The following is a 26,030-nucleotide window of genomic DNA, read 5'->3' as shown; positions in this document are numbered from 1 at the left end:
AACCTACATTATATTATAAATCAGATTTCCTAATGACAACATTTTGGGGATACAGTAACATGAAATAAGAGCTATAAATGTTAATCTTAACATAAAAATTTCCAAAATGTTAAAAAATATATGGTTTTAATTCGAGGTATATGTAGGCATTTGCCCTTCTTTTTGACCACGGTTTCAGTTCAATGAATTATTTATGAAAAAGTATGCAAAATAAAATGTATAGGATAATGAATATATAGAACAGATGGTCTTGCCTGTCTTTTTTTATTTTATATCTTTAAATGGCTTCATGCACTATCAACCCATCTAAAGCACAGAGAGGGGTAACCATTAAACAGTTTTCCATTCTTCTTCACTAATGATACTTAAAGACACTTAATAACATTTGCTAATTGTGTAATGCCTATCCTCCAAAAATAATGTATCAGTAGGGAGTATTTCTGCTTCATTCCTTTTATTTCCAAACAGCATCTAATGAACTGGAATGATCATAATTGGCAGAGTATAATGCATTGGAAAACATGTTGCTAGGAAAGTTCTTTAAATGTCAAAAAATTTACCTTCTGTCTTGGCAAATTAAGCAAGTCAAAACTGAAATAGTTAAAACTTTATGTAAATCTTGCTTTTACCACATTGTACAAAGAATAATAGTCTTACCAGGATGACAACATTTTGCATTATAGTATCATATAACAACTTGTGTTATTTCTAGTGAACACAGTAATATTTTACTAGACAGAATAACATTATTTTTAAATTTTACATCATCAAAAATCTTGAACTTGAATTTTAAATTACCTTTCACGAAGTGTCCACTAATAAAAGCAAATAAAATATCTGAGGACATGAAATTGCCTTAAAGTAATCAAAATAATAAATATAACATTGATTATAAATTATTACACAGCTAACATATTTTCTCTTCCAGTTAAAAAGTAGAAAGCAAAATTTTTACAAAACAAACAAACAATGAAGTAACAAAGCATTGTGATATACATTTTAAATCTCTTGTCAAAATGTGCTCAAGTGTATCTCATTTTCATATAAGAATTAATTTAGGCCGGGCGCGGTGGCTCACGCTTGTAATCCCAGCACTTTGGGAGGCCGAGGCGGGCGGATCACGAGGTCAGGAGATCGAGACCATGGTGAAACCCCGTCTCTACTAAAAAACACAAAAAATTAGCCGGGCGCGGTGGCGGGCGCCTGTAGTCCCAGCTACTCGGAGGCTGAGGCAGGAGAATGGCGTGAACCCGGGAGGCGGAGCTTGCAGTGAGCCGAGATTGCGCCACTGCACTCCAGCCCGGGCGACAGAGCGAGACTCTGTCTCAAAAAAAAAAAAAAAAAAAAAAAAAAAAAGAATTAATTTAGTGATAATTTATACTAATAAATATAATGTTTCTTGGTGAAAAGTAAATATCTTGACAAAATTACAACATTTACAAAATTTACAAAATTTGTTTTTGAACCTTATTTTGTCAAGTGTTAAAGCACAAGTGACCTTTGCAAGGGAGAACAACAATATCCTTCTCATCTTATTAAGATGCTCCTCGGCCGGGTGCGGTGGCTCACACCTGTAATCCCAGCACTTTGGGTGGGATCACAAGGTCAGGAGATGGAGACCATCCTGGCTAACATGGTGAAACCCCGTCTCTACCAAAAATACAAAAAATTAGGGGCATGGTGGCAGGTGCCTGTAGTTCCAGCTACTCGGGAGGCTGAGGCAGGAGAATGGCGTGAACCTGGGAGGTGGAGCTTGCAGTGAGCCAGGATAGCGCCACCGCACTCCAGCCTGGGCAACACAGTGAGATTCCGTCTCAAAAATAAATAAATAAATAAATATGCTCCTCATTAGAAAATTCATTCCTCATCATTTTTTATGTAGAGCTATTAGTAATCATTAATCTAGCACTTCCTTCCATAATGCTATTTTGTGATTACAGTTTATGAGACAGTCTCGCTCTGTCGCCAAGGCTGGGATGCAGTGGCATGATCTTGGCTCACTGCAACCTCCACCTCCCAGGTTCAAACTATGTGCCTCAGTCTCCCGAGTAGGTGGGACTATAGGCATGTGCTACCATGCTGGCTAATGTGGTTTTGTTTTTTGGTGTTTTTTTGTTTTGTTTTTTGTTTGTTTTGTATTTTTAGTAGGGGTTTCGCCATGTTGGGCAGGCTCATAATGCACTATTAAAGGAATAGGTAGCACCTTGCTTGTTCAAGGACAACAGGAGACTCCCTCCCCCAATAGGCTAAGATGGAGTCTCATGGAATGTAGCTGAATCAAGGACTTGACTATCCCATCACTTCTACCATATTTATAGGCTTCTAGAAGCAAATCACAGGTAATGTCTAAACTTAAGGGAATATTATGGAATGCTGCAACTCACTGGGATTCACTTCAGTTGTGTCCTCTACATAGAGTAAGGGATATATTTTCTATGTACATAGAAATCTTTGATTATTTGATGTGACTTATTTTCTACGTGTACCACTGATAAGTAAAGACTTATCTTGTACACCATTCATGTGATCACAGATTATGAAAATTTTCTTTTCTTCTGATTCAGATAATGGTCAGTTTCCTTATAAGTTAAATGCTACTCAATGAGCACTCATAATAAAGGAAAACAAATTTTGTTTTTTCCACAATATTTAAAAGAGATAGAGAAAATGTAAATGTTAATTCATGTAAAAAAGCATTTAGAGTAGTCCCCCTTATCCGTAGGGGATACATACCAAGACCTTTAGTGGATGCCCAAAACTGTGGCTAAACAGTACTGAACTCTATGTATACTATATTTCTTTGATCTAACAACGAAGATGGCTTCCAAGTAACCAACAGTTCTACAGTGTGCATATGGTGGATAAAGGAATGATTCACATCCACTGCAGGATAGAGTAGGACAAAGTGAGATTTCATTATGCTACTTACAATGGTGCGCAATTTAAAACTTATGAATTATTTATTTTTTGAAATTTCCATTTAATATTTCCAGACTTTTATTGATCTCGGGTAACTGAAATAATGGGAAATAAAACTCAGGAAAAGGGGGGACTACTGTATAAGATTTTTAATAAACTTGTTAATAATATTGATTAAATTTTGTCATAGAAGGTGTCAAGAAAAATTGTCCTTAAAAATATTGTTTTTAAAAATTATTATTCGCCGGGCGCGGTGGCTCACGCTTGTAATCCCAGCACTTTGGGAGGCCGAGGTGGGCGGATCACGAGGTCAGGAGATCGAGACCACAGTGAAACCCCGTCTCTACTAAAAATACAAAAAATTAGCCGGGCGTGGTGGCGGGCGCCTGTAGTCCCAGCTACTCGGAGAGGCTGAGGCAGGAGAATGGCGTGAACCCGGGAGGCGGAGCTTGCAGTGAGCCGAGATTGCGCCACTGCACTCCAGCCTGGGCGACAGAGCGAGACTCCGTCTCGAAAAAAAAAAAAAAAAAAAAAAATTATTATTATTATTATTACTATTATTATTATTTTGAGATGGAGTCTCACTCTGTTGCCCAGGCTGGAGTGCAGTGGCAGGGTCTCAGTTCACTGCAAGCTCCGCCTCCCCGGTTCACCATTTTCCTGCCTCAGCCTCCCGAGTAGCTGGGACTACAGGCGCCCGACACCACGCCTGGCTAATTTTTTTGTATTTTTAGTAGAGACAGGATTTCACTGTTTTAGCCAGGATGGTCTCGATTTCCTGACCTCGTGATCCACCCGCCTTGGCCTCCCAAAGTGAGCCACCGCGCCCAGCCTAAAAATTATTAATTAAATAAATTTGATTTTAAATGAGTAAATATTTTTTTCAATGAAAATTTGAAAATGAATTTAATCTTCTCTAAGCAAATTAAAGAAGAATCTCCCTTTACCTTTATATTTTAAAGTCATAATTTGCTAGAATTTAGTTTTATTGCAAGATGCCCTCCAATGAATTTTCAGCATACTAGTGGTTTTTGTATGCAATCCTATATTGATCTCAAATTAGTAGTGGTTGCTTCAAATGATGTAATGTATATTAATTCATAAACACATAGATGGTAGTTCTCTAAGAAATTGGAATAACTGGACATAAATCCACTGACTGGAAAGAAGGATACCATTCCAATTTGTCATATAGTTGTGTTGATTTTTTTTTATATGAGAGGAGGCAGAGACTCGTACCAAGGAACTCATGGAAAAGTTCAGGGACATTTCTTTGATAAAGCTGATTTAAAGTGATAACTTCACTCTAAGAAAACTTATTGCTCTTAATTAATTTTTATTATTTACGTAATAATAAAAGGTAGTCAAAATTATTTTATACTTTCTAAACTATAGTTTTCTCTTAAAATTGTAAAGTTGAGTCCCTGTTTTAATCGAAAGATTAGTATTCCTTAAGCAAATATTTGCAAAGCATACTCAATGTACTCACAATACTCAAACAATTCCATATGCCTTTAAAAAGCAAGTATATTCTGCCATGAGACATTAGTTGGAATTCACTAACTACCCATAAACAGCCCATACTTACTGCAGTTAACACATATAAAGAAAATAATATTTTAAATGTTGAATGCAACAGCATGTAACATTGTTGAAGAGGAAAAAATGTTAACATATTTGTAATTGATGTTACTTTTAACTGATCTTGGTAGAATAGAAAGAGATGCAGAATGTGATGGAAGATCATTGATTAAATTAGATTTTTAGACCTCTGCATTTTTTATTTATTTAAGCTTCAGAATCATTTATCAGTCAACAATAGAATTTTGTATTATTAAACTTCACCATACTTTTCATAAAAACCAGTGGTAAAAATTCTATTAAAATGTAAATGTCCAAAATTGTGTAGTTATGTTGTCTTCACCAGATGTCGCCTTAGATTTGATGAGTCTAAGAAGAAATTTCTAACAATTTTTTCAGATTTTATAACTATATCTATATGATTTTTTATTCTATATTCTGATATCCAGATATGAGTGTTATTTTATGTAAAAATTACTATTAAATAAACCCATAACGTTTTATTAAAATTCATTTGTGCAATATGAGGTAAATCATAAGGAAGCCAATAAGAAAAAAAACAGATATAATTTGATTAAAATACTGGGGAGAGAATAGGGGGGTGGAGCCAAGATGGCTAAATAGGAACAGCTCCGGTCTACAACTCCCAGCCTGAGTGACACAGAAGACGGGTGATTTCTGCATTTCTGTTTGAGGTACCGGTTTAATCTCACTAGGGAGTACCAAACAGTGGGTGCAGGACAGTCGGTGAAGCACACTGTGCGTGAGCCAAAGCAGGGCGAGGCATTGCCTCACTTGGGAAGCACAAGGGGTCAGGGAGTTCCCTTTCCTAGTCAAAGAAAGGGGTAACAGACGGCACCTGGAAAATCAGGTCAGTCCCACCCTAATACTGCGCTTTTCCAACGGGCCTGGAAAACGGCACACTAGAAGACTGTGTCCTGCACCTGACTCAGAGGGTCCTATGCCCACGGAGTCTCAGTGATTGCTAGCACAGCAGTACGAGATCAAACTGCAAGGTGACAGTGAGGCTGGGGAAGGGGCGCCCACCATGGCCCAGGCTTGCTTAGGTAAACAAAGCAGCCAGGAAGCTCGAACTGGGTGGAGCCCACCACAGCTCAAGGAGGCCTGCCTGCCTCTGTAGCACAGACAAACAAAAATTCAGCAGGAATCTCTGCAGACTTAAATATCCCTGTCTGACTGACAGCTTTGAAGAGAGTAGTGGTTCTCCCAGCATGAAGCTGGAGATGTGAGAATGGACAGACTGCCTCCTAAAGTGGGTCCCTGACCCCAGAGCAGCCTAACTGGGAGGCACCCCCCAGTAGGGACAGACTGACACCTCACTCGGCCGGGTACTCCTCTGAGACAAAACTTCAAGAGGAGCTATCAGACAGTTGAATTTGTGGTCTCACGAAAATCCGCTGTTCTGCAGCCACCGCTGCTGACACCCAGCCAAACAGGGTCTGGAGTGGACCTCTAGTAAACTCCAACAGACCTGCAGCTGGGGGTCCTGTCTGGTAGAATGAAAACTAACAAACAGAAAGGACATCCACACCAAAAACCCATCTGTACATCACCATCATCAAAGACCAAAAGTAGATAAAACCACAAAGATGGGGAAAAACCAGAGCAGAAAAACTGGAAACTCTAAAAAGCAGAGCACCTCTCCTCCTCCAAAGGAATGCAGTTCCTCACCAGCAACGGAACAAAGCTGGATGGAGGATGACTTTGACCAGTTGAGAGAAGAAGGCTTCAGACGATCAAACTACTCCGAGCTACAGGAGGAAATTCAAAACAATAGCAAAGAAGTTAAAAACTTTTTGAAAAAAAATTAGATGAATGGATAACTAGAATAAACAATGGAGAGAAGGGCTTAAAGGAGCTGATGGAGCTGAAAGTCAAGTATCGAGAACCACGTGAAGATTGCAGAAGACTCGGTAGCAGATGCGAACAACTGGAAGAAAGGGTATCACTGATGGAAGATGAAATGAATGAAATGAAGTGAGAAGGGAAGTTTAGAGAAAAAAGAATAAAAAGAAATGAACAAAGCCTCCAAGAAATTTCGGATTATGGGAAAAGACCAAACCTACGTCTGATTGGTGTACCTGAAAATGACGGAGAGAATGGAACCAAGTTGGAAAACACTCTGCAAGATATTATCCAGGAGAACTTCCCCAATCTAGCAAGGCAGGCCAACATTCAGATTCAGGAAATACAGAGAACGCCACAAAGATACTCCTCGAGAATAGCAACTCCAAGACACATAATTGTCAGATTCACCAAAGTTGAAATGAAGGAAAAAATGTTAAGGGCAGCCAGAGAGAAAGGTCGGGTTACCCACAAACGGAAGCCCATCAGACTAACAGCTGATCCCTCGGCAGAAACTCTACAAGCCAGAACACAGTGGGGGCCGATATTCAACATTCTTAAAGAAAAGAATTTTCAACCCAGAATTTCATATCCAGCCAAACTAAGCTTCATAAGTGAAGGAGAAATAAAATAATTTACAGACAAGCAAACGCTGAGTGATTTTGTCAACAGGCCTGCCCTAAAAGAGCTCCAGAAGGAAGCACTAAACATGGAAAGGAACAACCGGTACCAGCCACTGCAAAAACATGTCAAATTGTAAAGACCATCAAAGCTAGGAAGAAACTGCATCAACTAAAGAGCAAAATAACCAACTAACATCATAATGACAGGATCAGATTCACACATAACAATATTAACTTTAAATGTAAATGGGCTAAATGCTCCAATTAAAAGACACAGACAGGCAAACTGGATAAGGAGTCAGAACCCATCAGTGTGCTGTATTCAGGAAACCCATCTCACATGCAGAGACACACATAGACTCAAAATAAAGGGATGGAGGAAGATCTATCAAGCAAATGGAAAACAAAAAAAGGCAGGGGTTGCAATCCTAGTCTCTGATAAAATAGACTTTAAGCCAACAAAGATCAAAAGAGACAAAGAAGGCCATTACATAATGCTAAAGGGATCAATTCAACAAGAAGAGCTAACTATCCTAAATATATATGCACCCAACACAGGAGCACCCAGATTCATAAAGCAAGTCTTGAGTGACCTACGAAGGGAATTAAACTCCCACACAATAATAATGGGAGATTTTAACACCCCACTGTCAGCATTAGACAGATCAATGAGACAGAAAGTTAACAAAGATATCCAGGAATTGAGCTCAGCTCTGCACAAAGTGGACCTAATAGACATCTACAGAACTCTCCACCCCAAATCAACAGAATATACATTTTTTTCAGCACCACACCACACCTATTCCAAAATTGACCACATAGTTGGAAGTAAAGCTCTCCTCAGCAATTGTAAAAGAACAGAAATTATAACAAACTGTCTCTCAGACCACAGTGCAATCAAACTAGAACTCAGGATTAAGAAACTCATTCAAAACTACTCAACTACATGGAAACTGAACAACCTGCTCCTGAATGACTATTGGGTACATAATGAAATGAAGGCAGAAATAAAGATGTTCTTTGAAACCAATGAGAACAAAGACACAACATACCAGAATCTCTGGGACACATTCAAAGCAGTGTGTAGAGGGAAATTTATAGCACTAAACGCCCACAAGAGAAAGCAGGAAAGATCCAAAATTGACACCCTAACATCACAATTAAAAGAACTAGAAAAGCAAGAGCAAACACATTCAAAAGCTAGCAGAAGGCTAGAAATAACTAAAATCAGAGCAGAACTGAAGGAAATAGAGACACAAAAAACCCTTCAAAATATTAATGAATCCAGGAGTTGGTTTTTTGAAAAGATCAACAAAATTGATAGACCGCTAGCAAGACTAATAAAGAAGAGAGAAGAATCAAATAGATGGAATAAAAAATGAAAAAACGGATATCACCACTGATCCCAAAGAAATACAATCTACCATCAGAGAATACTACAAACACCTCTATGCAAATAAACTAGAAAATCTAGAAGAAATGGATAAATTCCTTGACAAATACACCCTCCCAAGACTAAACCAGGAAGAAGTTGAATCTCTGAATAGACCAATAACAGGTTCTGAAATTGTGGCAATAATCAATAGCTTACGAACCAAAAAGAGTCCAGGACCTGATGGATTCATAGCCGAATTCTACCAGAGGTACAAGGAGGAACTGGTACCATTCCTTCTGAAACTATTCCAATCCATAGAAAAAGAGGGAATCCTCCCTAACACATTTTGTGAAGCCGGCATCTTCCTGATACCAAAGCCTGGCAGAGACATAACCAAAAAAGAGAATTTCAGACCAATATCCTTGATGAACATTGATGCAAAAATCCTCAATAAAATACTGGCAAACCGAATCCAGCAGCACATCAAAAAGCTTATACACCATGATCAAGTGGGCTTCATCCCTGGGATGCAAGGCTGGTTCAACATACGCAAATCAATAAATGTAATCCAGCATATAAACAGAACCAAAGACAAAAACCACATGATTATCTCAATAGATGCAGAAAAGGCCTTTGACAAAATTCAACAACCCTTCATGCTAAAAACTCTCAATAAATTAGGTATTGATGGGATGCATCTCAAAATAATAAGAGCTATCTATGACAAACCCACAGCCAGTATCATACTGAATGGGCAAAAACTCCATGGAAGCATTCCCTTTGAAAACTGGCACAAGACAGGGATGCCCTCTCTCACCACTCCTATTCAACATAGTGCTGGAAGTTCTGGCCAAAGCAATCAGGCAGGAGAAGGAAATAAAGGGTATTCAATTAGGAAAAGAGGAAGTCAAATTGTCCCTGTTTGCAGATGACATGATTGTATATCTAGAAAACCCCATTGTCTCAGCCCAAAATCTCCTTAAGCTGATTAGTAACTTCAGCAAAGTCTCAGGATACAAAATCAATGTACAAAAATCACAAGCATTCTTGTACACCAATTACAGACAAACAGAGAGCCAAATCATGAGTGAACTCCCATTCACAATTGCTTCAAAGAGAATAAAATACCTAGGAATCCAACTTACGAGGGATATGAAGGACTTCTTCAAGGAGAACTACAAACCACTGCTCAATGAAATAAAAGAGGATACAAACAAATGGAAGAACGTTCCATGCTCATGGGTTGGAAGAATCAATATCGTGAAAATGGCCATACTGCCCAAGGTAATTTATAGATTCAATGCCATCCCCATCAAGCTACCAATGACTTTCTTCACAGAATTGGAAAAAACTACTTTAAAGTTCATATGGAACCAAAAAAGAGCCCGCATCGCCAAGTCAATCCTAAGCCAAAAGAACAAAGCTGGAGGCATCACGCTACCTGACTTCAAACTATACTACAAGGCTACAGTAACCAAAACAGCATGGTACTGGTACCACAACAGAGACATAGATCAATGGAACAGAACAGAGCCCTCAGAAATGATGCCGCATATCTACAACTATCTGATCTTTGACAAACCTGACAAAAACAAGAAATGGGGAAAGGATTCCCTATTTAATAAATGGTGCTGGGAAAACTGGCTAGCTATATGTAGAAAGCTGAAATTGGATCCCTTCCTTACACCTTATACAAAAATTAATTCAAGATGGATTAGAGACTTAAAAGTTAGACCTAAAACCATTAAAATCCTAGAAGAAAACCTAGCAATACCATTCAGGACATAGGCGTGGGCAAGGACTTCATGTCTAAAACACCAAAAGCAATGGCAACAAAAGCCAAAATTGACAAATGGATCTAATTAAACTAAAGAGCTTCTGCACAGCAAAAGAAACTGTCATCAGAGTGAACAGGCAACCTACAGAATGGGGGAAAATTTTTGCAACCTACTCATCTGACAAAGGGCTAATATCCAGAATCTACAATGAACTCAAACAAATTTACAAGAAAAAAACAACCCCATCAAAAAGTGGGCAGAGGACATGAACAGACACTTCTCAAAAGAAGACATTTATGCAGCCAAAAAACACATGAACAAATGCTCATCATCACTGGCCATCAGAGAAATGCAAATCAAAACCACAGTGAGATACCATCTCACACCAGTTAGAGTGGCCATCATTAAAAAGTGAGGAAACAACAGGTGCTGGAGAGGATGTGGAGAAATAGGAACATTTTTACACTGTTGGTGGGACTGTAAACTAGTTCAACCATTGTGGACATCAGTGTGGCGATTCCTCAGGGATCTAGAACTAGAAATACCATTTGACCCAGCCATCCCATTACTGGGTATATACCCAAAGGACTATAAATCATGCTGCTATAAAGACACATGCACACGTATGTTTATTGCGGCACTATTCACAATAGCAAAGAGTTGGAACCAACCCAAATGTCCAACAACGATAGACTGGATTAAGAAATTGTGGCATATATACACCATGGAATACTATGCAGCCATAAAAAATGATGAGTTCATTTCCTTTATAGGGACATGGATGAAACTGAAAAACATCATTCTTAGTAAACTATCGCAAGGACAAAAAACCAAACACTGCATGTTCTCACTCATAAGTGGGAATTGAACAATGAGAACTCATGGACACAGGAAGGGGAACATCACACTCCGGGGACTGTTGTGGGCTGGAGGGAGGGGGAAGGACAGCATTAGGAGATACACCTAATGCTAAATGACGAGTTAATGGGTGCAGCAAAACAACATGGCACATGGATACATATATAACAAACCTGCACATTGTGCACATGTACCCTAAAACCTAAAGTATAATAATAAAAAAAAAGAAAAAAAAATACTGAGGAGAAAGTTACCTTGAGAAATAGACTCAAACATCACTTGAAAGTTATAAATAACTTGAATGTTTAAATTTGACCACTCAAAGGAGCTTTTTGTCTAAGAGCTTAAAAAAGGAAAGTTTTTTCTGAAAGTAATCTTCTAATGATTGTGTTATTGACCTTCCTCTATAACATGAGATTTGCTTTTACTCCTTTCATGTTTACTTGACCTCTAGGTAGATGAAAATATCTTTATTTTTCCAATCATATCAGTGTTGATTTTTCCTCCAAAAATCAGTATGTGGGAACATTGGTGTATTTAACTGAAGTTTGCAAAAATAATTCTATTAATCCTTTGATTCATTTGAATACTTTTACACTATTTTAGATTTTCTATACAGAATATATGGGACCACTATTTCCCAGAAGGAGAGTATATAGACAGAACCCTTCAGCATTTAGAGTATTTGAATACGTATCAAAGATAAATTAAAATAACCAGGCTGTGTTATTTCCACACCTAGTGGGCAATGTAAGCCTTCTGAAGACTAACCCTATAATACTAACTCTAAACAAAGAATGCTATGAAACAGAATAACTACCTGAAAATTTTGAACAGTAAACATAAACATGAACACAGTGTAAGAAAATGGAAACTTGGAGAAGCCGGTAGAATGGAGGTGAATTTCTTTATGTTTCTTTCTTCCTCTCTCCTTCCCTCCTTCCCCTCTTCCTCTCTTCCTTTCGTCTTTGCCTTTTTCCTACCTTCATTCATTCCTCCCTTTTCCAGCTTTTTGCTTTTCTTGGGTAGTAGTTACAGGATGACTATATGGACAGCTAAACTTAACGATTTAAAAACACTACCAATTTTCTGGTTAGAAGAACCAGGAAGATGATTCCAAGCAACCAGGAAAATGAGTCTAAGCAACTGACTAACAGTCAGTCAGGGAAGTTTTGGAGGAGAGAGAGCCAGAGAATAGGATTCTATATAATTCCTGTAGGAACTCCTCAAGAGTCTCCCCCTAATTCCCCACCCCTACATCCTAGTAGATGCTAAATAAGACCACTTCAACCTAGGAAAGAGTCCAGCAAAAGGAATCACTCCTAATAGCCTTCATACTATATGACAGAAAGGCCAATTTCCTATTATTTCCCTCCGTGGTAAGCTAAAAAATAGCTGCCCTCTCACCTCCCGTCACCCCAAAGGTATTCACATCAAATCTGGGAACCTCTAATTGTAGCTTATATGGCAAAATATGTGATTAAATTAAGGATCCTGAGAGGAGGAGTTTATCTTGAATTACCATGTGAGCCCTAAATGAATCAAATGTGTCCTCATAAGAGAAAAGAAGAGAGTTTCGAGAGTAACTCCCAAAAGAATAGACAATGATAGGAAGATGGAGGTAGAGCTTTCACTGATGTGGGCTCAAGCAAAGGAATGTTGCCAGCCCCAGAAACTGGAAGAAGCAGGGAATTCAATCTCTCTTGGAGCCTGCCAACACTGATGTTGGACTTCTGTTCCCCCGAAGTGTGAGAGAATAAATGTATTTTTATTGTTTTAAGCCACCATGTTTGTAGTAGTTTGTTCCTGCACCACAGGACAAAAATACACTGTCTCTCCAGATGGGGATATCCCCTGTGGAACTATTGCTCCAGGATGACATATAGCACAATAAACAAAAGTTATAATTAAATTTTCTCACTCAAATTTCTACTTAATGCTCTTATTAAATAAGAGTGAAATGGGAAGGAATAACATTTTAATCCCATGACTTTTCTGTAGAAGGATGTATCACTGTGAATACATTTATGACATTTTATGTTTAATAAGTTTTATTACAATGTTATCTTAGAAGATGATGAAACAATGCAAACACCATTTAAAAACATCAATGTAATTATAATATTTAGATGGCTTAGGGTATAGAAATATAAGTAAAGAAAAAATTGGTGCCCTTAATTTTAACCAGCTTATTTTTTCAATTTGTGGGTGCTTGGAGAAAACAATGGTGATATGCTTTGGCTATGTCCCCACCCAAATCTCATCTTGAATTGTAGTTCTGATAATTCTCACGTGTTGTGGGAGGGACCTAGTGGGAGATAATTGAATCATGGGAGTGGATATCCTCATGCTGTTCTCATGATAGTGAGTGAGTTCTCATGAGATCTGATGGTTTTATAAGGGCTTGTCCCCCTTTGCTTGGCACTTGTCTGTCCTGCTACCATGTGAAGAAGGACACATTTGCCTCCCATTTCACCATGATTGTAATTTTCCTGAAGGTTACTCAGCCATGTTGAACTCTGAGTCAATTAAAACTCTTTCTTTTGTAAATTACCCAGTCTCAGGCAGTTCTCTATAGCAGCATCAGAACAGACAAATACACACTGTAACCATGTTTCTTCTGCTCTCACACCAACACAACAATCATTACAGAAGACTCTGTGACCAAATGTGGGAGCAGTTTCTTCCCACCACCAAGTGAGCAATCAGTTCTTCAGTGGACACCAGCTGGGCGTTCTGTAATTTTTTCTGACACTATCTACCTGGAGATAGTGTCGCATCCCTCAGGTTGATAGCACAATCCACAAGACTGCCTAACCCCACACCAGGAACAATTTCGGGCCTCCAGGACTTCTGACCTAAGCTTCAAGTTGAGGTTTCCATGAGCCCCTCTTTGGGTTTAATTAATTAGTTGGAATGGCTCACAGAAATCAAGAAAACACTTACATTTACAGGTTTATTACAAAGGATACCACAAAGCATACAAATGAAGAGACACATAGGACAAGATATGGGGGAAGAGGCATGAGCTTCAATGACGTCTCTGGGAATGTCACCCTCTAGGAACCTCCACATGTTCAGCCATGTGGAAGCTCTCCAAACCCAGTACTTTTGGGTTTTTGTGGACAACCTTGTAGAAATGTAACTGGCCTCCAGGTTGTGGGGTGAGACCCTGGAAGGTCATATGACCAACTATAAGAAAGTCAGGGGAAGATTTGTATAAGGTTAAGGTCACATTTGAAAAGTAAAAGACATTTCCCCAGGTTGTTATCTGCTCCTGTATCTAAAATATTTAAATTACAGTAGAGATTTAATATGGTTTTCCTATTGTTCATGACAACTTTTTTTCTCCAGTATATCTAAATTTGTATTCTACTGAATGTTATTCTTTTTTACCTAATCTTTTACTATTTCTAAAAAAGTTTTTAGATTTTCTTGGGTTTCTCAGTACACCTTGCTATTACCTGAAAATCTTCTTATTTATTTAATTATTTGTAGCTCTTTGACTATCTGTTGCTTTGACTGGCTTTTCTGGAACAATGTAACATAATGAAATTTTTGGTCCTCTAATTTTGTTGGAATGATTTTTATTGTTTCATCACTATGTAACATGTTTACTATTGCTTTGTAATAAATATTTTGTAACACTAAGAATGGATCCTAGTCTTTTAAAATACTATATTATTTAAGAGTTTTTAATGTCAGTCTTATCAGTCTTTTGCAAACTAGGTTGAAAAATGGTAGAATGTTTTGTGATACCGCTTGTTAGAAACATTTTAAAAAATTCATTGAAAACCTCTTTTGACCTAAATATTTGGTGTAGTAATTGGAAATATTTTTTATTCTTGTCTATATATGATTTCTTTACTGTTGAGGTTTTGTGTGTGTGTGTATTTTTAATTTTATTTTTAGAAGTTTTAAGTTCACAGAAATACTGAGCAAAAAATACAGAGTTCCCATATACCCCTTGTTCCCACCTTAGCCTATCCAACTATCAACATCCTACACCAGAATGATATATTTGTTAAAATCAATGAATCTAACACAGTAACACATTATTATCATCCAGAGTCAATAGTTCACCAACAGCGTTGTATATTCCATAGATTTTGACTAATGTATAATCACATTTGTCTAGCATTGTAGTATCATTCAGAACATTTTTCACTGCCTTAAAAATCCTCTGTGCTCCTGTGAGAGTCTGCCCTCCCTTCCCCCTGAGCAACCACTGAACGTTTTATTTTCTTTGTACTTTTTGCCTTGTCATGTAGTTAGAATCAGGCAGTTTACGGATTTTTAAAATGACTTATTTCACTTAGTAATATGCATGTAAGTCTCCTCCATGCCTTTTCATTGCTTAGTAACTCATATTTTTTAGTTTCCAATAATAGTCCATTGTCTGGATGTTCTACAGTTTATCCATTCACCTACTAAAGAACATCTTGGTTGGTTCCAAGTTTTGGTGATTATGAATAAAGTTACTATAAATACCATGCGCAGGCTTTTGTGTGGACATATATTTTCAACTCATTTTAGTAAATACAATGGGGTATGATTACGTGGATCATATGGTCAGAGAATGTTTGTTTAGTTTTGTAAGAAACTGTGGAAGTGTCTTGCAAAGTGGTTTTACCATTTTGCATTTCCACAGCAATTAGGTATTATTGTCAGTGTTTTGGAATTTGACCATTTTAGTAGCTGTGCAGTGGTTTTCACTGTTGTGCTAACTTGCAATTCAGTAATGACATGTGGTGTTGATCATCTTTTCATATGCTTATTTGCCATCTGTATATCTTCTTTGATTAGCTATTTGATCGTTTGCCCATTTTTAATACAGTTATTTTAGCTTTGTAATTTAAATTTTTAGTTTTCTTGGCTTTAGTATTTCCTAAGCTTTCTGCATTGAATGCTTAAATAATTTATTTCGTATTATTATTTTTGTAATAAATTTGAATTTGTATTTTCCTAAATACAACTTTTAATACATCTTATAACTATTGACAAAGAAATTATTTAAATATCCTGCATTTTCACTCTTGATTTTCTTTTACATTTTTTTTTTGAGACAAAATTTCTCTCAGGCACCCAGGCTGAAGTGCAGTGGCATGATCAGAGAAGCCTTGATCTCCCAGGCTCAAGCAATCCTCTCACCTCAGCTCAGGAATAGCTGAGATTAGAGGTACATACCACCACACATAGGTAATTGTGTCAATTCATTTTTTTCCAGATATAGGGTCTCACTATTATTTCCAGGCTAGTCTTAAACTCCTAGGCTCAAGCTACCCACCCACCTCAGTCTCCCGAAGTGCCAGTATTACAGGTGTGAGCCACCATGCCTGGCCTTGTCTTTTTGAAAAGATAGTTTTGTGTGTGTGTGTGTGTGTGTGTGTGTGTATGTGTGAAAATTTTTAAGTTGATATATAACACACATACTGAAAGGTACATTACTTTCTGGTAGTGTACTACTCTTGATTTTCAGAGCAACAAATCTGTGAATCCCCAAACAAGTTAAAAATAAAATATTACCTGCAACCCAAAAGCCCAGTTCATACCTTCCATTCACTACTCATCACTCCTTCTAAAGGCAAACCAGAACCCTGACTTTCATGTTATTTTAATTTCCATAGATTAATCCTGCCAAATTTGATGTTATACAATGTTAACTATATTAATTAATCAGATATTGTTTGGTAGATTTGTGAGTTTTATGTATAGGAGCCATTTCCTATTTTTAAAATAATTATGTATAGTATTGTATTATATAATATAAATATAACACTATCCATTTTACAGTTCTTGGGCATTTTATTTGTTTTCATTTTTGGCTATTGTGAATACTGAAGTACACATTAATGAGTATATTCTCAAGAATAAAAATGTTAGTCACAGGATATAAGAATTTTTATTAATTCCGCCAAGAATTTCCCACAGTCTTTGTGTCATTTTATATTTCCATCAGCTGTGAATATTTCTCACTGATACAGTGTTTTGCCTTAGTGAAATATTTTTTATCCTCAAATTTTGAAAATATTATTTTTATGTTTTCTTCTAGAGAACTTACATATTTTAAAATTAACATGTGTATCTATAGTCCAAATTTAACAAAAAACATGTAAGGTGTAATGACAAAGTCAGCACCCATTTGTTGTTCTTTTATATGGTGTCTTTGTCTATTTTGTGTTGCTATTATATAATGTTTGTTCATAAAGAAAGGCAGTTTATTGAGCTCAAAGTGCTGCAGGCTGAGAAATCTAAGGGCATGGCCCTGGCTTCTGGTAAAAGCTCTTATGCTGCATCACAATCATAATGTAATGGAAAGATTCCAAGAGAAAGTAGACATGTATGAAGATGCCTGCTGGCTTTAGAAAAACCACCTGTGGCAGGAAATAATTTAGATCTCACTGCTGCAAGAACAACATCAAACCATTCATGAGGGTTCTGCTCCCATAACTTAAACACCTTTCACTGAGCCCCATCTCCCAACATATGCAATGTTGGGTATATTAGTCTTTTCTCACACTGCTATAAAGAACTACCTGAAACTGGGTAATTTATAAAGAAAAGAGATTTACATGACTCAAAGTACTGCCCACTAAATGGGCAGCATGACAGGGAGGCCTCAGACAACTTTTAAACCATCAGATCTCATTATTATGAGAACCCAGTATCCAATCACCTCTGACTAGGCCCTTCCCCTGATATGTGGGGATTACAATTTGATAAGAGATTTGGGTGAGAACACAGAGCCAAACTATAATATTCTGCCTCTGGCACCTCCCAAATCTCCCGTTATTCTCACCTTTTGAAACCATACATGCCTTTCCAACAGTCCCCCCAAATCTTAACTCATTCCAGCATTAACTCAGAAGTCCAAGTCCAAAGTCTCACCTGACACAACGCAAGTCCCTTCTGCCTGTGAGCCTATAAAATCAAAAGCAAGTTACCTACTTCCTAGATACAATGGGGATACAGGCATTAGATAAATGCTCCCATTACAAAAGGAACAAAATACAATGGGGATACAGGCATTAGATAAAAGCTCCCATTACAAAGCAGCTGCATGGATCATGCAAGTTTAAACCCCAGTGGTGCAGTCATTAAATCTTAATGCTTTGAAATAATCTCCTTTGACTCCATCCCTCACATCCAGGGCACAATGATGCAAGTGGTGGGCTCCCACACCCTTGGGTAGCTCTGCCCCTGTGGCTCTGCAGGGTAGAGCCTCGTTCCTGGCTACTTTCATGGGTTGGCATTCAGTGCCTGTGGCTTTTCCAGGTGTATGGTGCAATCTATCAGTGGATCTACAATTCTGGTTCTGGAAGATAGTGATCCCCTTCTCACAGATCCACTAAGCAGTTCCTCAGTGGTGACTTTGTGTGGGGGCTCTGACTCCATATTTCTCCTCCATATTGCCCTAGTAGAAGTTCTCCATGAGGGCTCCGCCCCTGCAACAGGCTTCTGCCTGGACATTTAGGCATTTCTGTACATCCTTGAAATGTAGGCAGAGGTTCCTAAACCTCAACTCTTGCCTTTTGTGTACCCACAGGCCCTACACCATGTGGAAGCCACCAAAGCTTGGGGTTTGCACCTTCTGAAGCAATGGCTAGAGGTGTCCCTTGGTCCCTTTTAGCCACAGCTGGAGCTGTAGTGGCTGGGATGCAAGGTGCCATGTTCTGAGGCCGTATGGAGCATTGGGATCCTGGGCCTGGCCCACAAAACCATTTTTCCCTCCTAGGCTTCTAGGCCTGTGATACGAGGGGCTTCTGCAAAGATCTCTGACATGTCTTGAAGACATTTTCCTCATTTTCTTGGCTATTAACATTCAGCTCCTCATTACTTAGGCAAATTTCTGCAGCCATCTTGAATTTCTCCCTAGATATTGTGTTGTTGCTTTTTTGTTTTGTTTTGTTTTCTACCATATGATCAGGATGCAAATTTTTCAAACTTTTATACTCTGCCTTTAAATATATGTTCCAATTTCATACCATCTCCTTTCCACATGTATGAGCATTCTCTTTTAGACACAGACAGGTCATGCAATATATATGACTGCATGTTTTTTATCAAAAGCCAGGTTACATCTTGAATGCTTTGATGCTTAGAAATGTGTCCGGCTAGATATCCTAAATCATCTTTTTCAAGTTAAAAGTTCCACAGATATCTAGGGCAAGGGCAAAATGTTGCCAATCTCTTTGCTAAAGCATAGCAAGAATGACCTTTATTCTAGTTCCCAATATTTCCTCATCTCCATCTGAGATCACCTCAGCTTGGACTTCACTTTCCATATCACTACCAGCATTTTTATCAAAATCATTCAGCCGTTCTCTAGGAAGACCTTCCCACATCCTCCTGTCTTCTACTGAGCCCTCCAAACTGTTCCAACTTCTGCTCATTACCCAGTTCCAAAGTTGCTTCACATTTACAAGTATTTTTATAGCAGTGCCGCAGTATTGGTGCCAATTTTCTGTGTTAGTCTGTTCTCACACTGCTATAAAGAACACCTGAGATTGGGTTATATACGAATAATAGAGGTTTAATTGACTCACAGTTCTGCAGGCTTAACAGGAAGCACCACTAGGAGGCCTTAGGAGACTTACAATCATGGTGGATGGCAAAGGGGAAGCAAGCACATCCTTACCTTGGCAAGGTAGGAGAGAGAGAGCAAGAGAGGAAGTTCCACACACTTTTAAATCATCAGATCTCATGAGAATTCACTCACTATCATGAGAACAGCATGGCAGAAATCTGCCCCCATGATCTGGTCACCTCCCAGTAGGCGCCTTCCCTGACATGTGGAGATTACAATTTGACATGAGATTTGAATGGGGATACAGAGACAAACCATCTTATTGGGGGTCAAATTTCAATATGAGTTTTGGTGAGGACAAATAAATCATTTCCAAACGATAGTCTCTGGCTATCTAATTAAGTCAGAACCATTTATTTAAATGCTTATTCTTTTTACAGATGCTTTCAACCACTTTATAATCAATCAAAAGTCTACATATTTTGGGATCAATTACTGGATTCTATCGCATTGATTTCTTGCACAAATATCCCAATGATTTAATTGTTGTAATAAGTATCGAGGTCATCTTACTAAGGTAAGAGAGGAGGAAGGAGGATTAGTCAGGAAGAGGCCATGACACAAATTTGATAAAATCTAGACCAACACAATGAGATTATCTGTACTAAAAAGGAATTTCTCTTTTGGAAGGAAAATCTAGATCCTGCTACCCCTATCATGATTAGTTACTACTGTGCTTAGTTATTGCCTGATGGCTACTCAGATATAACATGACCTTTTGTTGAGTCCAACAGTGGATTCTGAAATTATAATGACTAGGGGCTGTAAGTCAACTTCTGCAACCTAGAGAGGAAGTTCTTTCTTGGAAGGAGTAATAAGCATCTCACTTCTAGGGCTGCTGCATGTATTAATGTTTTCTGCCTCCAGAGAAAATGTATGTTTGCCTCTATCAGGTGACTATGTCAGCTCACCTTAACCTAATCAGCAGCTGGGAAAATGTCAAGCTGTGCTTCACTAATAGTAAGAAGCCATTCATTACAATACAGCACTTTAAGCACTGAAAGAAAAATATAATATTAAAGCAAATATTAGGTTTAGAGAAGCAGTGATGTTGAAAAATAACAATGTTTATTGGCAAAAGAGTTACCCATTGTTACTAACGAAGAAGTGCAAAATCATGACTAGATATTTTCTACTGCATATACCGTAGACTATTTGAACCTTCCCAATCATCCAAGCTTCCTTACTTAATAGTCTTTAGACTATAAAATTCTTCATAGTCTTCCTATATATCCTCCAGCTCTACTTATCAATTAGCTACCTTAAATGTTCACTTGTTGAAAGGACTTGCTGGACTCAGTTTACACTCTTGGAATAGATTTATTATGGGTTAAGAATACTATACACCAATAGAAAGAAAGGATTTATATTTAAAGGGAATCTTAAGTGTACACTAAAATCAATTCCTGTCATGAACATAAATAGAAAAATATTTATAGCATATCCAGTTAAATTCAGCAATATATGAAGATGATAGTCCATCATGACCCGCTAGAATTTTTCCCAGTAGTGCAGGATTGGTTTAACCTTCAAAAGTAATCAATATCATTCACATTAAGAGTATAAAGGAGAAAAATTATGAACCCAATAGCATACGGCGGTATTTGGCAAAATATAATGTGTACTCATGACAAAAATCCTCAGTACACTAAAAAGAAAAGAAAACTTTTTCAATAGATACAAGATACCTGTATAAACCTACTGCTAACATCGGATACACAGCTCATGTTTTGAACACTCTACCTTTCCTTCAATTAGAAACAAAGCAAGTATGTCTACAATCAGTCACTGATATTAGATTCAGATTGTACAGGAGGCCCTAACAAATTCAACCAGGAAAGGAAAAAAGTAAAAAGGCATAACAATTTAAAAAGAAAGGGAGAAATGTCTGTCTCACAGCCATATTAGAACTAATATATTTATTATTATCTACTAGAAGTAATATGTTTAGCAATGGTACACGCTACAAAAACTTTAGCTGTTTTTAGTAATACCATTTTGAAATATTTCATGACTTTATGTAACTTTGAAAAAACACAATGTATACTAAATTAATAAATAATAATCATTTGTTAGGCTGATAAAAACCTCAATTTTCATTAAATATATGCTCTTTGTTGTATTTAAAAAACAATAATATTTAAACCAATGTTCCTATGAAAATGTCCAGTATGTCAGATGTTAGATTCTTGGGATAGTTTGAGAAAATATGATTAAAAACCACTCATAAAATTGTAGGAAGAAATGTGAAAAACTTACAAATGTGTGAAACAATTAATTAATATAAAGTGTATTTATGGGGCCCTTGATATACTATCCAAGTTCCTTCAAATACAGAAAAAGAAACATAAAAGTTGATAACATTTGACCAAACTTAATAAATAGGTGAAAAAATTAGAATCATCACAAAAATGAAGACAAGATTAGAGAGAGAATAAGAGTAAATTGATTTTGTTCGCAATTGGCAAAATAGTAAAGAGAATAGAAAATGGAAATTTAAAAAGTCAGCCAAAGAAAATGAATAAAAGATAAAATAGACCATAGACAAAATTATAAAGTCTATAATTTGGGATAGAGGTGGAGGAGATCCTATGGCATTGCTCAGTTACCCCAGGACAATAGATGTTAGAATAATAATTAGCGCTATTTGTTAAAACAGACAAATGTCGACACCTCAAGCATTATACAATGTGTTTATTTTTTCCTAATAAAAGTTACTTGCCTTTATTTGGAGTTATACCCTCTATATCATCTGATCATCAAAATTACCATTGTAGGAGAAAAGAGAAATAGCTGAGGCACCTGAGTTTCTAAGTGCTTTTGCCTAGAAATGAGACATTTCATGATTTTTCTTGACTTCTTAGCTACAATCAGTCACATGCTATCTATCGAATTTCATCTGAAACTAAGAAATATAGGAGAGTTCAAAAATATTAGAGCAACTTCTTTTATTTCAAAAACATTTTCATTAACTTTATGCTTGATAAGGTTTTGCTCTCTGTCCCCACCCAAATCTCACCTTGAATCATAATAATCCCCATGTATCAAGGGCAGGAACAGGTGGAGGTAATTGAATCATGAAGATGATTTACCCATGCTGTTCTTTTGATAATGAGTGATTTTCACAAGATCTGATGATTTTATAAGTGTCTAGCATTTCCCCTACTTGCACACATTCTTTCTCCTGCTGCCCTGTGAAGAAGAGCCTTCCGCCATGATTTTAAGTTTCCTGAGGCTTCCTCAGTCCTGTGGAACTGTGAGTCAATTAAACCTCTGTTCTTTATAAATCACCTAGTCTCAGGTATTTCTTTATGGCAGCATGAGATTGGGCTAACACAATGCTTGAATTTTTTAATTCTATTATTATATATAGGCTTTTTCAATCATGCACTTGTCTGCATATGTAGTTCTTGGTTCTTCAGATTTCCATAAGGATTCTGTGGAAGTCACTTCTAGTATAGACTAGCTCTCTGGCATTTTCTGAAGCAATGTTAATTTTCTCTCATAGATTCTGGCATTGTCTGAAGCAATGTTAATTTTCTCTCATAGAATTTTCACGAATATTAAAAGAGAGCAACATTTTTGAGCATGTAAGAACTTCACTAGAGGAGAGACATTAGTCAGGCAAGAGATGAATAAAAATATTAGCTAAAATGGGAGGCAGTAAATATTTAACACTTTTAAATGTAGGAAATAAAGGAATAAAAAAAGTCAGTATTCAATGTTATATATCCTAAAAATGTAGAAATACTGTATTTAAGTAAAATTAGGAGAGATGCAAACAAGAAGTGTTTCAAAGCCCGTGTGATGGCTCATGCCTGTAATTCCAGCACGTTGAGATGCCGAAGCAGGTGAATCACCTGAGGTCAGGAGTTCAAGATGAGCCTGGCCAACATAGCAAAACCCCATCTATGCAAAAATACAAAAATTAACCAGGCATAATGGCCAGTGCCTGTAATCCCAGCTACTCGGGAGGCTGAGGCAGGAGAATCCCTTGAACCCAGGAGGCAGAGGTTGCAGTGAGCCAAGTTCGCTGCATTGTACTCCAGCCTGGGTGACAGGGCCAGACTCTGCCCCCAACCCCCCCGAAAAAAGTGTTTCAAATTAGGAAGAAGCAACTCACTAAACAATAAATAATTTATATGTATTTGAACTTTTTCCTTTCATCAGACACCAGAATAAATTCTCAAAGGATCAAATAAATTCCAAAAAAAAATCAAATATTTAAATATGTTAAATAAAATAATGGAAACGTTAGTGACCACTGATCAATTGTTTTACGTGTTTTAGATACAAAAGGTATTTTTCACTGTGACTCACTCTCTGCCTTTCTATTTCCTGAACTTGTATCATCTGCTGTTTCCTTGTCCAGGCTCCTCTCCCACTGAATTATACTTCCTCAAAATGAGAAATTGAGCCTATCTGATTAGACATCACCTGGTCCAGCTACTGGTAAACGTCTTATGTTCAATTTGGCTTTATGGTACAGGTATGTTGTACATGTGTTTGCTTGCGTATTCCTAATATACAAAAATGAACTGTTTATAATATAGATCTTGTATATTATATCATGTATATCATATATTACATATATAAGAAAAGATATGTTTAAAAAGTAACATTTTTCTGTGAAATACAGAACCACATAGTTGGTGGATGAGATGTGGGAGATCCTTCATTCTGCATCATTTGATATTGTTTTCTATTGGGAAACATGACAATAAACATTAAAAGTTGAAGAAAATGAAAGCACATGCCTATAAATGCTTGTTAGTCTACATTGTGAAGTGCAAGAATTCAAGTATTTGTTGAATTAAATATTATGTTTTTGCCAAACTTTAAGTAGCAAAAAATTATTATCTGATCTTCTGAAACTATTTTAAACACGGAGTATCCTGCTTATTCTAGCATGTTGTAACCTAATCAGGTAAGATTGTATTATTTTTGCAATTTTGTAATAATTAAGATATATAATTTCTTTTTATTTCAACATTTTATTTACTTTTCTGCATATTTTTAAATGGCGATCACGATTTTCTAACTTAAATAAATTTGTCATTATTTTTGAACTATGTTTTGCAACTATTTCCCTAATATGTCATTTAATATTACTTTCAGTAATGTTAGATGTTTTGTTGTTTTCAGGTGCAGGATATTTTATTTTATGAGATTAAATGCATGAGTATGGCAACAACTCATTTCTTTGCTACAATTCTGAGAATGCTTTCTGTATCTAGACATAAAATGCCTATGTGTTAACATATATGAGATATTTGGCTTAGTTTAGCTCTTTATGATGTCATATATTACATATAATTTTTTAAAATTACCTTGAAATTATTTAATAACATATTCATATAAATATAGTTATTTCTCATTAAAACCCAATTTTCTTAGTACTATTTTTGAAAATATTTATACCCTAATTTGCAAATCCAAATTTAATATAGTCAAATATATATATATTTCTCCTCTATTTATTCTCTACACCATCATTAGACTATTATTTGTTATTGTTGTCAACATTTGTTTTTTCCTATTGAAATGATACATCTTATTTTGTTATAATGAAAAATATACTACATATGAGAAATTAAATCAAGTGTCCTTGTGTTTCATTTATCATTACTCAGGACCTCACTTCTTTCTTTACATACTTCTCAATGATACCTTTCAACCATATAAAATACATTTATATTCTCATTCTATATATACTACTCATCTATTTTGTTCACATATCTTTTCATTCTAAATCTTTATAATTTGAGTTGCTATTCACAGGTTTGTTTTCTTTCAAAACTGATTTTATTATGTCAATCTCATACTTGGTATTATTTATTTTTGCATAACTTATCGTGTTTTCTTATGTTATTATTTTATTCAGAGCTTCAATCTTCTTTTTTGTCTCTGGCCTACTTAATTTATTTGATAATGACATGGTGACACATTTGGGGGTTCTAACTATATTATTTTCAAATAAGATAGGTTCCAAATAAAAGGTGTAGAATGTTTCAGTTCACTTTAACTTTTGATTTTATTTCTCACATCTCTTTCATTCAAATGAACAAACATTGATCAACCTAGTCTAGTGGAGTTTACATGCAATATGGTCTCAATTGCCTCCCAGCTTCTTTCTGTTTTTGTTCTCTTTGGCGAGCTGTAGTTCAGTTGCAAACGTGTGTGTGTAAGTAATAGAGCTCTCTATTACTGATTTTCCAAATATTCCTTCTTTATTTTGACATCCATATTTAGCAATCATATTTTTGATTGCTAGGCCTCAAGGCCTGTGATAGGAGGGCTAGCCGTGGAGACCTCTCACATGCCCTGAAGACTTTTTCCCCATCATCTTGGGGATTAACATTTGGGCCCTCATTACTTATGCAAATTTCTGCAGCTGGCTTGAATTTCTCCTCAGAAAATGGGATTTTCTTTTCTATCACACT

At 36.7% G+C, this 26,030-nt stretch overlaps 1 long non-coding RNA gene across 1 annotated transcript in view; it reads left to right on the top strand.

Annotated features, from left to right (window-relative positions):
- The window catches only part of LOC129492510 (uncharacterized), a 453,042-nt gene extending 427,969 nt beyond the window's left edge, over nucleotides 1-25,073 (top strand). Inside the window, exon 4 of the long non-coding RNA XR_010114456.1 lies at nucleotides 23,960-25,073. This is a non-coding gene — a long non-coding RNA (uncharacterized lncRNA). The remainder of the gene's footprint in view (nucleotides 1-23,959) is intronic.
- Nucleotides 25,074-26,030: the final 957 nt, after the last annotated feature.

The sequence above is a fragment of the Symphalangus syndactylus genome, chromosome 11 (assembly GCF_028878055.3).
Source record: "Symphalangus syndactylus isolate Jambi chromosome 11, NHGRI_mSymSyn1-v2.1_pri, whole genome shotgun sequence".
In the NCBI taxonomy this organism is placed as follows: Eukaryota; Metazoa; Chordata; class Mammalia; order Primates; family Hylobatidae; genus Symphalangus; species Symphalangus syndactylus.
The sequence above is the reverse complement of the archived record's forward strand: the minus strand, read 5'-3'. Positions and strand labels throughout refer to the sequence as shown.